The 14,335-nt window shown below is 42.9% G+C and overlaps 1 protein-coding gene across 2 annotated transcripts in view; it reads left to right on the forward strand.

Moving 5' to 3' along the window:
• The first annotated feature begins 11,695 nt into the window (after nt 1-11,695).
• Nucleotides 11,696-14,335, forward strand: part of ATP2B2 (ATPase plasma membrane Ca2+ transporting 2) — a 377,677-nt gene continuing 375,037 nt past the window's right edge. For both annotated transcript variants that reach the window (XM_060271474.2, XM_088663219.1), the window contains exon 1: nt 11,696-12,006. The gene's annotated coding sequence lies outside the window, so the exon portion shown is untranslated. The remainder of the gene's footprint in view (nt 12,007-14,335) is intronic.

The following is a 14,335-nucleotide window of genomic DNA, read 5'->3' on the forward strand; positions in this document are numbered from 1 at the left end:
CATGCAGTCTTTGAAAGTTCACAGTACATTTGTATTTGTGTTGATTTGTTCTCTTTGCAAAATGAAGCTGCTCTACCTTATCGGTACAATGCTGTCCTGTGCAATAAATAAACCGTTTTCCCCAATACGGTATCTGGCAAAGAGCTACACAGCTGGAGTCTGTTCCTTCCCTTTCTTGTCTTACATAACAGAGTGTACAAGTAGGTTCAGTTCCTCTGTTTGTTTCTGTCTTACAAAATTTATCTACCTACCTACCTATGAACAGGCTCCCCCAACACTTGTCTCATATCCCTGTATTTGATGCAAGAGAATTTGTTTTTAAAAACTCGCATTAAATGTTGAAAATTATGTTCTTTTTAACTTCTCTTCCCCCCCCCAATCCAAAATTAGATTTGAAGCTTAGAAAGTACATACCAAACTGGGGGGATAGATGGCTGCTACTTCAACAATCCTGGAAGCATTTCATAGGGAAAACCAACAAATGTAATCTGTGTGCCATAAATAATTCCTTACCAATTGTCCTCTGTAGAACCATACAGTGCAGATAGTTATGTTGGGAGAGACAGAAAAACCTGCAGATGTAATCAATCAGAATTTGGGCCAAAATATTATGAGCCATGTTTGCAAATCCTAGCAGTAGTTCTAAGCTACTGATTTTGAAATTAAGTTCAGTTTAAGGCCTTTTATATGATATGTAGACATCCAAGCTGAGTCCTTTCTCTGGCGTAGGATGGTGTAATTTTGACACCTCTCTGCCATTAGTAATAAATATCATGCATTGTGTGTAGTGATGCACTGCCACAAAATTCAGTAGAATCTAATGGTTTGCTGGTGAAGTAAGCGTATGCCCCTAACTGTGGTGCTTGAAAAATCAGTCCCTTTTCATTTGGAAACTATTACTTGAAAAATACTCTCTCAGGTTATCCCACCATCATATTATTTCCCTACTGCATAAGGAAAACAGACTTTCTTAGTCCACGAGGTCCACACCATGCATGCATCTATGCCACTCTATAAAACTGCTGAGCAAGTAAAAAAGCCACTGCTTCAGACATTTACTCCCTACTCATAGTCACCCATCCCACCCTCTGTTTCTGAAAGATTCTCCCATCATCAGTCAGGAAGGATCAAGAGAAGCAAGAGGACTAAATAAGATTTTAATTTGTGACTAAACTAATAACTCCTTAAAACCCCACAGACCATTTGCCCTTCGAGTTCTCTCCAATGCCTTGGAGAACATTTTTCAAAGTCCCTGATTGCTAGGAGCATCCTTGATTGGAACTAATGTTAAACTATCACTTTGTCCCTCATCACTTTTCCACCATTCCCAGTTTTCATTCTCTCTCTCTCTCTCTCTCTCTCTCTCTCTCTCTCTCACACACACACACACACACACACACACACACACACACACACACATATTGCTCCTGGCTGCTGGGAGGTGGGGCGGTAAAAATCCTCCAAACCTTTTCCTACTGAGTATTGGGGATGCATATCTTGTTGCCAACAGAACATTCTTGTTTTGCAATAGACATTTATTCTAGTCCCCTAAAGCCCCGTGAACCAGGCATGGGTGCCTATGAACCTGTCAGTCCTACATAGTTGATTTCATCTAGCTCACAGATCCCCATAAATTGCCTTATTTCATCTTCAGTGAATGCATGAGTGGCAGACTGGTATTGCACCCACTAGCCACACCCCTAAATACCAATGCAGTCAGTCCCCATGCCCGCAGCAGCTACAAATTCAGAGTCGAATTTCAGTCATGGAAATGTAAAGTTATTACAGTGTGGATCACTATGACCAAAGCTCTAAGTTATGGACATACTGGCTGAACTAGCTGAAGCTGGGAAAAGGTGCTCCATGTCACTGTGGCTATCAGGGCCCCTAGCGACAGCTGAGTCGAAGCAATACTTCCAACTTTCTTGGAGCCAAACTGGGTATGATCTAAATGGTATGAATACAATTACTGCATTTTTAAAAAAAATGTTAAGTAACAGTATTGGAAAGCCTGAGAAGCCATGCCCCCACAACATGATTAAAATACCTCCCAAACATGCCCCTTTGAAGTGGTAGGGAACAGAGCCTCCAGTTGCCTCCAGGGAGGGTGGGAGGCAATTGTGACTAAATTCTTTAGTCTGCATTTTCCACAATAAAATCGATGTTTTGAACCACTTTGGCATCCATAGCAGTAGCTGCAGCAACATCTAATTCTCCCAAAGGCAATCTGGGTTTCAGTAATAGTAATGTTCTTTTTTTAAAAATGTTGATTATGAGTTGCAAGATCATAATTTTTTAAGGAAAGCACTCCTGGTCAGAGGTTGAAAAAGCGACTGCTAATATTACATTAGCAGAGCTGTTTATTTGAATCATAACTTTGCTTCAGTATGAGTTAGATGCTTCCAGAGAAGCCTATTAACCTTCTCTTTTGGTCCCCTGGCACAATTCTGCCAAGGTTATTCCTTTACTTGCAGTCTTTTGTGAAATGAAATGTACTCTGTGCCCTGTTGCTGCCTTATCTTTTTCGGACATGAGGGATTCATTCTTGAGATACTTATTGGGAGCTTTTGTGTAATGGGGTTCAGTAGGAAACAGTGAGTTTAAAATAAAATGAGCATCTCCAGCAACTTTGCATTTGAAAAGCAATATAGTTGGAAAAGTTAGAGTCAAAAGCTATTGTTATACCAAGCTGAAGCATTGTCATCTTTAGCAAAGCAGCACGGGAACAAAGATACTACATTCTCCCTGGCTGCAGGCCAGTATTCCCCTGGTTTTGTATGGATGGAAATTGGAAGCATACCTTACTACTGCACCAGAAAACATTAGAAGTTCCCAGTCTCCTCCTATGTGCAGGCATCCTCTTAGCCATTGTGAAGTAGACCCGTTAATATTTTCATCAGCTTGCCTGTCCTCATCTTTGCCCAACCAATAAGAGATCAAGAATAAGTCATTGCTTTCTGGGCAATGGATGGTGTTTCTGGGATTCTCTGAGAATTAAAGGAGGATTACAGTGATAGTATGAGTTATATCAGGGAACCCCAGTGTGGTCTTGCTTCCTCCCTTAGGATATTGTTGCTGTCTTACATTGACAGAAAGAAGGACAAATATGGCATGGGGCCTCCTCTTTCCACTGGACATAGCCAGCTTCAACTCTTTTTGCAGAACACAGGGATCCCTTAGCACAGGGGTCAGCAAACTTTTTCAGCAGGCGGCTGGTTCACTGCCCTCAGGCCTTGTGGGGGGTCGGACTATGCTTTGAAAAAAACATATGAACGAATTCCTATGCCCCACAAATAACCCAGAGATGCATTTTAAATAAAAGGGCACATTCTACTCATGTAAAAACACCAGGCAGGCCCCCAAATAACCCAGAGATGTATTTTAAATAAAAGGGCACATTCTACTCATGTAGAAAAACGCTGATTCCTGGACTATCTGCGGGCTGGATTTAGAAGGCGATTGGGCCAGATCCGGCCCCTGGGCCTTAGTTTGCCTACTCATGGCTTAGCACATAGTTTGGGAATCACCTCTGCAATTGTAATTTCTATATAACATTTACTGGGGCAAAGATTTTGTCTTCATTGTTCTGATGCTTGTCCTATAAATGTTTGTCAAACCTGGTTACAGCTGCTTCCTTAATTGGTGCCTTCTAGAAAGAACATTGTCCCAAGCAAGGAAATGACTGTCATTTAGAATGTGTTGATTTATGTGTGTTCTCCTAGGATCAACTCTTAAGTGCCTTCAGTCTATTGAATCACATGTTCTGTAGCTGTTGCATATGGACCATTTCCTGAAATTAGATTATACCTCAAGCAGTATGTCTGCATCTGGGTAGTTAACAGTAGTTTAAAGAAGGGGACAGCATGGGTATTTTAATTGGATGGGGTATGTCGAAATACGTTATTTTACAAGTATGCTAATCATGTAGCAGCTTTGGTTTCCTTTATTAAAGTTAGTGTAGGTCAGATTCTCAGGTTTTCAAAGATGCATGTGCTTAGACCATACAGGAAAATTCAATCGGCCTTAGTTTATAACCTTTATACACACTTTCAAGAACACTGAGATCCAGTTCTGATCTCACTGTGAGAAGTGATGTTACAGGGAACCAGGCAGAGGGCCTTCTCAGCAGTGGCGCCCACCCTGTGGAACTCCCTCCCATCATATGTCAAGGAAATAAACAACTATTTGACTTTTAGAAGACATCTGAAGGCAGCCCTGTGTAGGGAAGTTTTTTAACGTTTGATGTTTTCTTGTGCTTTTAATAATTTATTGGGAACCACCCATAGTGGCTGGGGCAACCAAGTTGGATGGATGGTGTGTATACACACACACACACACACACACACACACACACACACACACACACACATTATTATTTGATGCAGACACCATGAGTTGATAAAACATTTTTCCCAAGGCCTATCAGGCCATTTGGACTCTCTGTAAACCACACTCCTCCCCAGGCTACAGTGTGGGTGGTTTTCCCACACAGGGTACCAAGCCGAGGTAGCACAAAACTGAGAAGATCTATAATTGAGAAGATCCATTTTGGGGCACAAAATTTTGGCCTCACTCATATTACCAAAGTTTGCCCCTGCCGGGATACTTTCACTACTCCTGCACTCTGCTTGACTGGAATGTATCCTTGAACTGTGATAACTCTGCTTGATTTCCTTGCCCCCTATGACCATTGATGCCACTAAAAGTTTTCCTGCTGGAGAATATGGCTCCCAGGCTGAAATGTTTCTACCTGCTTCCTATTTACTGATTTTTGGTAGAGTTTACCCTGTTCCCCAACAGCGTGGTTATTTCATAAAACTTACTTTAGTATTTTTTTCCATAAAGTAGAAACAATTTATTCATGCTGCTTAATACTTTGAACAGTCACCCTGAAGCATTTAGCAGAAAGTGCAGGCTTATTTGGTTGCTTGAAAATCTACTGCTGTATACTTGTAAAGCCAAAGGTTTTGTTCACGAACTTTGTGCACATTCATAAATTGTGCATAGCGGGGTTTTTTCCTTCTTCCCCAGAGTTGTGAATCAGTTCTGGAAAGCATAAAAACCTTCACCCTATGTTCATTTATTTCTTTGTACATGAAACTGGATAAAGGAGAAAGCAAATCTAGCTATGAGTGTCCAGTACATTTCTTTAAAAAGAAATAAATACGACTGCCTTTCTCTTGGGTTCAGTAGTATTTTGTGCCAGTTTTCTGTGTTGCAAATCATCAGAACAAGGATTGTTCTGGACTTTTCCACCTAGTGTGGCATTTCTATGTAACTTGTTTAAAAAAATATTCTTGCACAGCTCCTGAATCAGTGCTTTTTGGTGCAAGATCATCAACTTTTATGTCAGGTTTAACAAATTGTCTCAGCGTGAGGCTGCTTGCCAAGGAGGTGCCAGATTTATTTTAGAGAGAAATCAATCAGTAATTTTTAGTTCCTCTTATCTCTCTATCTGGGATCATTGCCCCAGCAAGGTCATCGGCTAGGTTACAATTTAGATTGTGTTGATGTTTTGGTTATACACCAGATGGCTGGTAAAGTCCACCTTACAGGTGTAAGTTGTAAGTTGCACTGATTCTGTTTCAAGGGCAGCAAGGGTCACACAGGGTGTGCTTATACCGTATACACTTGCTGCAGTGATAGTTGGCTCCAGATGTAGTGCCTTAGCCTTGCCTTGATGCTGAATCAGAGGTGATGCATAATGAGGGGAGAGTTCTATGAAATATTTTTCAGGATCCCGATACAAGCAAATAATCTAATAGTCAGACAACATGATTTTGTTTTTGTTAGTGAAAATATGTTTACAGAGTTTCTGCTCATTTCCCGCTGCAATCCTCAACCCCTACTAACAATAAAATATTAATGTAAGAAAAGAACAACGTGCACCTGATTGATTAATAGGTCAAATTATGAATATGTCTCAAAGATACTATACAGAAGCTACTAATTATGCTATATTTGCTAGATGATTAGTAAGGGGAGTCAAAATTTGTTCAGCGCACCATCACCAAAGAAGGGTGGAAACTTTAATGCAAAATTGTTCAGTATAGGAACGTTTTGCCAGAATAAATTTTAATATAATATACCTGAAACTGGATTTAGAATCAATATTTTCTAGGCTTCAGAGTGTTTACTGCTGGCTACTTGTGATGATTAATGATTTTAACTCTTCCCTTCTATTAATTTGGTGTGAGGAAATGCTTTCTTAAATAGTAGAGCTGCATGGATCTCTGATGTAGGAGGTGTATAATAAAAGCACCAGAGAGGTGTATAATAAAAGCACCAGAGAAGAGAGTCTATACCTTACAAGACTGAATGTTTCCACAGTTGTTGCCAGAAGGTGGGAGATAAGGCAAATGGTCCCCAGACGTAGCTTGACCCTATCCTGGACTTCTTTGGTTACTTGAAGGAAAGGCACATATTGCATACAAATTATAAATGAATCATAAACTGGAAAGAAAAATAAGCCTATGCCTGTTTGCTTGAAAGCTTACTTCAAAAAAAAATAATGTTCAGGATATGGGTATTAAAATAGCATGGTTCCACCAAATGCACTTTTGTCATTTGCGCACCCTTAATTTTTTTATTAGTTTTGTCACTTGAGATTCCCATGTCTTTCTTAGATGGATTTAGATGGGAGAGAATGAAAAAGAGCTGTGCTGGGAAATGAGGCCCCCACATTTTAACTTCTGAAAGTCTATTCTCTCCTTTCCCTTCACCTTCCTGATTGCACCAGATTCTTAGGGGGGGGGGAAGAGGGCGGGAGAGATTGTAGACATAGGGACTAAGACATTGTGCTATAGCCTTGTTTAGGATCTCAAACCCTCTGCTAGATATATAATTTCCCACATGCAACCTCAGTATTGGTATGTAGATGTACAGAAATGTGCAGATGCATGGAAGGTGACCCAGAGACCTTCATGTTAATTGGTTGGGATCTACAGGGCTGCTATGTTGTGAACCAATTATTCCATGAAGACTCACAATCATTTTGGATGATATGTGATTCTGTAATTGAAAACATAAGAGGAGCCCAGCTGGATCCTTCTATGCCCATTATCCTGCTCTCACAGTAACCAAACAGATACCTGTGGGAAGCTCACAAGCAGGACATGAGTGCAACAACACCCCCCCCCTGTGTTTCCCAGCAATTCACATTCAGTTACATACTATCTCTGACACTGAAACATAGCCACTGAAAACCTTATCCTCCATTAGTCTAAACCAGGCATCCCCAAACTGCGGCCCTCCAGATGTTTTGGACTACGATTCCCATCTTCCCCGACCATTGGTCCTGTTAGCTAGGGATCATGGGAGTTGTAGGCCAAAACATCTGGAGGGCCACAATTTGGGGATGCCTGGTCTAAACCCATACTAAAACCATCTAATTTGAAGCCACATGCATCCCTCATAGTAAGTACAGTAGGGTTTAAAAATGGCTTTTGTATGTTTCATTCAGGCTTTACACTATTTCCCCCATACACATGATGACTGTGTAAGATGTGAGTTACCTGTATATCTCTATTATTACATTTTTTTTATAAATTAAAAGTGAAATTGCTCCAGCCCTTGATCATTGCTCTTAAAAATTTTTTCCCCCAGGTTTGCTATGTGCTTTTGAAGCAAGGCGACCAGAACTGTACGACCAGAACTATACGCAGTATTCCAAGTGCAGTCTCACCATATATTTGCATAATGACATTGGCAGTTTTATATTCAATCCCTTTCTTAATCATCCCCAACACAGTATTCACCCTTTTCACAGCTGCTTGACACTGGTCTAGCTGCATGTGTGGTATGACTTGGCATAAGGCAGTTTCCTATGTTCCCAAATTATTATGATTATTTGTTAATGGATTTATGTGACAAATTTGTATACTGCCTCCACCAAATGGTGTTATTTTATTACAGAAATAAATAAAAAGTAATATAAAAAGTTTTTTTAAAATAGTATTAACCTGGCTGATGCAGTTCTTTACTACTGGAAATGCAGATCTCACAAATGAACATGCACTGGATACATGCTTGCACATTCTCCTGGTCTCTACTTGTCCTCCTTTGCAGCCATCAGGTAGAATCTGGGGCAAGGAAGCAGGGAGTGGGGAGAGGGAGAGGGAGAGGGGGAGAGAGAGAGAGAGAGAGAGAGAGAGAGAGAGAGATCCTCTATTCCTTTCCATTCACAAAGTTCCACCTGCATGACAAGATAGCACTGCCACCCTGATAGACCTATTAAATCTGTGATCAAACGATGACCTCCAAACCATCCTAAATATCTTCACAGAAGCTTATGAAAAGCTTGGCCTATCACTCAACATCCAAAAAACCAAAGTGATGCACCAACAAGCACAAAATAATCCCTCTGCAGTGCCACAAATCAAACTAAATGGTGTAACGTTGGAAAGTGTCAGTACACTTCTACCTGGGCAGTTATCTTTCCACAAGGGCCGACACTGATGCTGATATCCAGCATCACCTGAGCTCTGAGAGTGCAGCTTTCTCCTGAATGAAGCACAGAGTGTTTGAGGACTGAGACATTTGCAGGGAAACCAAAATGTTTCTTTACAAAGCTATTGTACTACCAACCTTACTGTAGACTTGTGAAACATGGACCACTTATAAACGCCATCTCCAACTCCTTGAAAGATTCCACTAACGTGTTTCTGAAAATTTAACTAATGCCAGTGTACTGGAAGAAGCAAAGATCACCAGTGTCAAAACAATGATTCTTCAACATCAACTTCGTTGGACTGGTCATGTTTGGATGCCTGATTATCGTCTTCCAAAGCAACTACTCTATTCTGAACTTAAAAATTAAAAGCGTAATGCTGGTGGTCAACAAAAGAAGTTTAAAGACTCTCTCAAGGCAAATCTTTAAAAATGTAGTATAAACACTAACAACTGGGAAACATTGGCCTGTGAGCGCTCCCATTGGAGAACAGCCTTTACCAAAGGAGTCATGGACTTTGAAGACGCTCGAACTCAGCACATTTCTCCCTTTCATTCTAAGAGGAAGGCATGTTTAGCAAACCGTCATTGTGATCATCTCCCACTCGGAAACCTATGTCCCCACTGTGGAAGGACGTGTGGCTCCAGAAATGGCCTCCACAGTCACTTACAGACTCACTGTTAAGACCGTGTTCATGGAAAACAATCTTACTTGGCTACAAGTGATCGCCAAAGAAGATTAAACCTGTGCCAGTCATGAATGACACATCATGGAGCTGTGCAATTATGCCTTCACCAGTTGACACATCTTATTAGCATTTTAACTGAGAGTATGGGGGGTGGAGACAGGGGGGAAATATTGGCGATCATTTCTTTTCCCAGGAAATGACAGGCTACTCACTATGGAATCATGACATACACTCATATCTAGAAACCCTGCCTTTCCTTGCTGGCTCCCCAAATGGAATGTGCAGCAGTAACTAGGTCAAGCAGGCCAGGATAATAATAGACATTGGTGAAGTTACAGCAACAAAAATTGTTTTCAGCATAAGATGCTTATTACTGTTCTTACTTCATATCTCTGTTTGGAAAGAAGATGGTTTTTAACAAAAAGCAAGCAGATTGATGGACAAACTACACCTAATGTTAACCACATAATGTGTTACATCCACAATTTGTTCCTGTGTATTACGGTACTAGAGGAAGCACTTACAAAGGGAAGATCAGGACCAGGGCTAGCGAATGGTATGCATGTTGGGGGGGGTAGCTTTTTCCTACCACACAATAAAAAGGTAAAGGTAAAGGGTCCCTGACAGTTAAGTCCAGTTGCAAACGACTCTGGGGTTGCGGCGCTCATCTTGCTCTACTGGCAGAGGGAGCCAACGTTTGTCCGCAGACAGTTTTTCCGGGTCATGTGGCCAGCATGACTAAGGCGCTTCTGGTGAAACCAGAGCAGCGCACGGAAATGCCATTTACCTTCCTGCCAGAGCGGTACCTATTTATCTACTTGTACTTTGACATGCTTTCGAACTGCTAGGTGGGCAGGAGCTGGGACAGAGCAACGGGAGCTCACCCCGTCGCGGGGATTTGAACCTCCGACCTTCTGATCGGCAAGCCCCTAGGCTCTGTGGTTTAGACCACAGCTACCACACAATGATCCCAATCAAAATGGTACCCCCAGCAGCTGCCCTGGAATGGAGGCTTACCTTCTGGAGCTAAAAGCAAATTTTGGGGGTCATGGTGTTTTTTGCTGGGACCGCGGTGTGGGTGGGTCCCACAAAAGGTTTATACTCCTCCTCCTCTCCATGCACTGTGGTACAGGTCCTGAGTGGCCCCCTTGCCACCACTGCTGCCGTTTACAGTTCTAAAAAATGATGCATACAGTGCCAAAATACATTTAACATCACTTGTACTTTAGCCCTAAGCTGCCGGTACAATTAGAAGTCAAACTGAAAAACCCAAAATCCTTTGCTTAAAATAATCATAATGGAGCTAACATAACAGAATGCATCAAATTCATAGATTCTTTAAATATCTCAGAGACACTGCCTATTCAACCCACTCTTTTAGTGCTTAATTTTTAAGATGATTTGTGCTGGAGATCCCTATAAATGTTTCCTCCTGTCATGGAAGTCACCATCCTTAATTGGTGAAAAATACACAGCACTGACAGTAAAACACTCTGCACAAGGTCTGGCACATGTTAAGCTGCCAAGTGTGATTTAGCAGTGTCTGATAGTATTTTTCTGTGACTAATAAGTCCTATATTCCTGCCTACTTTCACCAGTGTTAACTTATGGAATGTTTGCTCCTGCTTTTAACTGCCAGAGTCTTCAAGCAGTCACAAAATTTGGTCTCAAATACATTTTTAAAAATGACACATTTTAATTACTACTACGGTACGCTGAGCTCTAGGAATACTTTTCTCCCACCACCACTCCATGTTATCTACATAACAGTCTTGTGATGTAGGTTAGGCAGAGACCAAGGTCACCCAATGAACATCATAGCAGATCTGAATTGGAGTTTACCCAGTCCTGGATTGACCCTGTAACCACGACAACATACCGACTCTCAGTTGACCGGTTCTCACATTGCTAGTTACAAAGAAAGTAGCTACCGTAATTTGGGCTGATGTTATGGCCCTTGGGGTCACTGCATCCCCCAGCGACATGCAACATGCGGGAGTATCATGAGGCTTCATCTTGCTTTCCCCTTTTATCTGACTTGAGTTAAATGGATAGATGCTTGTGGTTCTGTATCAAGATGAATGCCTGCTCCTACATAAATCTTAGGAATAATGTTACAGCAATGTATGACCTGCCTTACTGCGTCCAAATAGTTGTGACATTTCTCCTGGGCATCCAATATTGCTAAGGGATGCTAGGGCCTAATATGTACCCTGAGAACTGCCTAAAAGCAGCACCCTGTGACTATTTCTCCCAGTCACAGGTGCTGCCTACGTTAACATGAGGGGATAGCGCTCCCTCTGTACATGCTCAGAGGAACCCTCGTTGCTACCTCGAAGCCTTGGGATTGTGTGCTGGGTGCTAAACTCCGGCGAGCCCTTGCTTGCGGCTTCTGTTTCCTCAACCACCTGCGCCACTTCCCGCCTCTCCTGGAGGAGGAGGCTGTCTCGGCGTTTCCCCCGAGGAGAGCGCGAGCCCGCTCGTTTCGCGGCAGGGTTCCCTTTCCCCTCCCTTCGTCCCGGCTTTTCCACACAGCCCAAGACTGGCAGGGGAATGCCAGAGCGCAGGAAGACGAGCGCGGCAGCAGGGGGAGAGCTTGGAGCAGCTGCAAAAGCGCCGCGCGCGCGGTTGGTGGAATCCCCGCGCGCTGCTGCTGCCGCTGCTGCCGCCGCTGCCGCTACTGCTGCCGCTGCTGCCGCTGCCTGTGAGGAAAAGAGAGGCTCCCTTTTATCCTCTCTGAGGTGACTTAGCAACAGCTGCTGCTGCAGCAGCAAGCATCCGCGCGCCCTCCCGCCTCAGCTAGTCAGCGCCAGCAGCGACGGCGGCTTGACTTCTGAGGCGCGCTTTCTCTCCTCAGTCGCCACCTCAGGTAAGACGAAGGGAACTTCCCGCGCTGCCTCTGTCTGTCCGTCACACTGTGAAGCATTCTTTCCTTTCTTTCTTTCTTTTTTAATGGTGTGCGTGCTTTCATTATGTTTGTGTGTTGTTCTCCAACGGGACCTCTTTCTCCAGCCTCCTACCCTCCTGTTGCAGGTGCTTCTGGCTGGTGGCTTCTTTTTGCCGCAGGTTTTTTCCCGCGCCCCCCCCCAAAGGTGCTCCTGCCGGGCTTTGTCGTAAGGTGACCTTGAGCCGCTAGGTGGGCTTTTCAGGCGGTGGGGCCGGGATTCGCAGTGCGACTCTGGTGGGGTGGCCCGGCCAAGTGAAGGGCACAGGGGAAGGACTCTGGACCTGGTCTGGGGAGGCTGGAGAGGAGGCGAAGATGCCTGGGAAGGGCGCTCTGGACCAGCCTGCAGCCAGCATGTCCCGGGCTCTGCTGGGAAGCTGTTCTCTGGGAGACCCAGGCTGTCCTCCTCAGGATGCTGACCTGGGGGTGGGAGGTCCTCAGAAATCAATGGGGCTTGCTTCTGAATAAGCAGGAATAGGACTGAAGGGTGTAAACCTCTGAAGTCTAGGGATGGACGTGGGGAGATGTGGTTAAATTGATGCAACAAATTGTGTGCGTGTGTGTTTAAAGGAAAAAGCCAAGCGCCTCAGAACATGTTGCACAAGGAGAAATGGTAAGGGAGCTTACATGTCATTGGGCCACTAGAACAATATTCCACTGTGGAAACTCTGGAAGGGCAAGGATGCAATTCCCCTTGAGAAAATGCCTTTGGATGGATACACCAGCAGAGCTGTAGCTAATTCAAGGCTGCCCTTAATTTTATAAGCACCGACTGGGTTGATAATGGCAGGGTTCTTCTAGGGAAGGGATTTTCCAGATGGCAACATCTCCCCGGCCCGGTTTTTGAATGGATTGTTGTTACTTTAAGGCAATTTGTGAGCCTGGCAAATAAAGGCATTTCAGGAGCTTAACCTTAGTAGCTGATCAAGTGGCATTAGAGCAAAACAATTTAGAAATACGTATTTTTAAAGAGTCGTTAAGAGTTTTACAGGCTGCCATTCTTCGATGGGAGTAAGAGAAGCAAGCACACAGTTATTGCAGGCTGGGACTATCTCTTGCTCGCAAGGTCAAGAACAAAGTAAAACTTTGTCATGGAAACATAATGTTCTGTTCCCTGTTTCTCAGTGCAACTGTATGCAATAAATGAAGAATGTAAAAGTGGCTAATGAGGCATCAAAACAGCGTATTGCATTACAGCTTAGCTCACTTCTGCAGTAAGTAAACCCGGCACTGCCTTTCAGTGTGGTATAGTGGACCAAGGTGAGCTCCTTTCAAATCTCTCTATCCAGCCAGAAAACTCTTCAACTGACCTTTCTCTTTCTCTCATCTACCTCACAGGGTTGTTGTGAGGATAAAATTAATTCGAATTACTTGGAGGATGTGGGAATGGTTTTGTAAGCAATTTGTATGGAACTGTATTGTCTTGCATTGACAAATCAGTAACCAAATTGGAAATCCACACATTTCCTCACCTTTTCCAGTGGCACATCTTATTCTCTGTGACTCCGTGTTCAAAATACTGCTCTGCCAATAAAGGAATGTATTTTAATGGATATTGCACTTTGGAAAGAACTGTGATAATACTTGCCTTGTATAGAAAAATTGTAATAAAAGTGTACTTTTTAATTAGTAGTTGCAGAACTGGAACTGTTGTGTATCCTACCCCCCCCCCCGGTTATATGCATATAATGTATATTCTCATTTTGAGAAGTGAGTGGAGTGCATTTAGGCATTCCCCTCCTTAATGCAGTATCTGGTTTTCAATATATTCTATATCAATACTTAAAACTTTTATTTTAAAGCCCTGTATAAAGTACTCTTTACATGCAGTTTATTAAGGACTACATCTATGCTATCCATTATTTTTGAATTCTAGTAAAATACCTTGCTGGAACTAACACTCACTACCTGAGCTTCATTTTTCAAGGATAGTGTTCATTCAAGAATAATCTGTGGAAATGTGTACTTTTATATCAAACCTGGCCTAACTTCTCTAGGCTCTGTTGGAAGAATGTGGTATCTATGTGTAGAAGCACTACCAGTTCCATTTCCCCTCTAGCTACACAATGACTAGTCCTTTTGAAGGAAGGATAGCTGCTTTAGATGGTGACGGGAACATAGGAAGCTGCCTTATACTATGTCAGACCAATGGTCCAACTAGCTCAGTATTGTCTACAGTTACATAGGATCATAGAATTGTAGAGTTGGAAGGGAGGGACCCCGAGGGTCATCTCATCTAACTCACTGCAATGAA

Source organism: Zootoca vivipara, chromosome 2 (genome assembly GCF_965207765.1).
Source record: "Zootoca vivipara chromosome 2, rZooViv2.hap1.1, whole genome shotgun sequence".
Taxonomy (NCBI): domain Eukaryota; kingdom Metazoa; phylum Chordata; class Lepidosauria; order Squamata; family Lacertidae; genus Zootoca; species Zootoca vivipara.